Raw genomic sequence first — 2,013 nt, 5'->3', positions numbered from 1 at the left:
ATAGGAGGAGAGCAAGTGTGGAATGGTGGATGAGGAGAGGGGCGCCGAAAGTGGATATAAAGGGAGGGGGTGGGTATTCGAAAATAAGAAAAAGATATAAGATAAAAGATATGATTTATAAAAGATAAACATGATAAGAAAAGGATATAATTTAAAAAAGATATGAATGATTTTTTAAAAATAAATTTGAAATATATAATTTGAAAAAGATTTTAAAAGATAATGAAGTTTGAAAAGAAATTGGAAAAAGAGTTGGATAGGATTGAAAAAAAAATTTATGTTTATGTATGAAGCCATATTTTAAAAATAAGGGTTTTAGAAATTATGATTTTTAGAAAACTAATTTGATTTGAGGGATGACAATTTGAAACATGTGTATGCAAGAAATCATGAATTGAAACACAAAAAATTAGAAAATTTGTAAAGAAAAACGAATTTAACCTTCTCCCCACCATCCTGGCGTTAAACGCCCAAACGCTGCATGTTTTGGGCGTTTAACGCCCAATTGATGCTTCTCCTGGGCGTTCAACGCCCAGCTGCTGCTTCTTTCTGGTGTTGAACGCCAGGAAGTCCTTTGTCACTGGGCGTTTTTCTAAACTCCCAGGATGCTGTGGTTCTGGCGTTAAACGCCCAGAAGGTGCTTCTTTCTGGCGTTCAATGCCCAGAAGATGCTCCTTTCTGGCGTTTAACGCCCAGATGGCTACCCTTACTGGCGTTGAACGCCCAATGGATGCTTCTTTTGGGCGTTCAACGCCCAAAATGTTTCTTACTGGCTTTTTGATGCCAGGAAGCTTTCCAAATTTCCCTGTAACTCTGTGAATTCAATCAATTGCTATTTTACCTTTTGAAGATACTCTGGCATATACCTGTAAAACTTAATCAATTAGAAAAAATAAAATTTGTGAATGGCTGGGTTGCCTCCTAACAAGCGCTTCTTTAATGTCATTAGTTGGACTATTACTGAGCTTTTAATCAAGTCTCAGTTTTGAGCATTCTTGCTCAAAATTGCCTTCAAGATAATGTTTAACTCTCTGTCCATTAACAATGAACTTTTTGTTAGAGTCATTATCCTGAAGCTCTACGTATCCATATGGTGATACACTTGTAATTACATATGGACCTCTCCACCGGGATTTTAATTTCCCAGGGAATAATTTGAGCCTAGAATTAAATAGCAAAACTTTCTGCCCCGGTTCAAAGACTATGGATGACAATTTCTTATCATGCCATCTTTTCACTTTCTCTTTGTATATTTTTGCATTCTCGAAAGCATTGAGTCTAAATTCCTCTAGCTCATTTAGCTGGAGTAAACATTTTTCTCTTGTGGCTAACTCCATAACGAACCAAAGCAGAGTAAAGCTGTTTATTGCAGAAATGAGTGCCCCCATCACTGATTAATACTCTAGGGGTACCAAATCTGCTGAAGATGTGTTTATGGAGGAATTTTAACACTGTTTTAGTGTCATTAGTGGGTGTTGCAATAGCCTCCACCCATTTGGATACATAATCCACTGCCACCAGAATATAAGTGTTTGAGTATGATGGTGGAAAAGGTCCCATGAAGTCAATACCCCATACATCAAACAACTCAATCTCCAAGATCCCTTGTTAAGGCATGGCATAACTGTGAGGCAGATTGCCAGATCTTTGGCAACTGTCATAATTAAGTACAAACGCTCGGGAATCTTTATACAGAGTAGGCCAGTAGAAGCCACATTGGAGGACTCTTGTGGCTGTTCACTCACTTCCAAAATGTCCTCCATACTGTGATCCATGGCAGTGCCATAGAATTTTCTGCGCTTCTTCCTTAGGCACTGATGAGCGGATAATTTATACGCTTTTTGGCATTGTTTTTAGTATGTTTTTAGTATATTTTAGTTAGTTTTTAGTATATTTTTATTAGTTTTTAGTTAAAATTCACTTTTCTGGACTTTACTATGAGTTTGTGTGTTTTTCTGTGATTTCAGGTATTTTCTGGCTGAAATTGAGGGTCCTGAGCAAAAATCTGATTCA

This window comes from Arachis duranensis, chromosome 3 (assembly GCF_000817695.3).
Source record: "Arachis duranensis cultivar V14167 chromosome 3, aradu.V14167.gnm2.J7QH, whole genome shotgun sequence".
NCBI classification, from domain to species: domain Eukaryota; kingdom Viridiplantae; phylum Streptophyta; class Magnoliopsida; order Fabales; family Fabaceae; genus Arachis; species Arachis duranensis.
Note: the sequence above shows the minus strand (reverse complement) of the source record.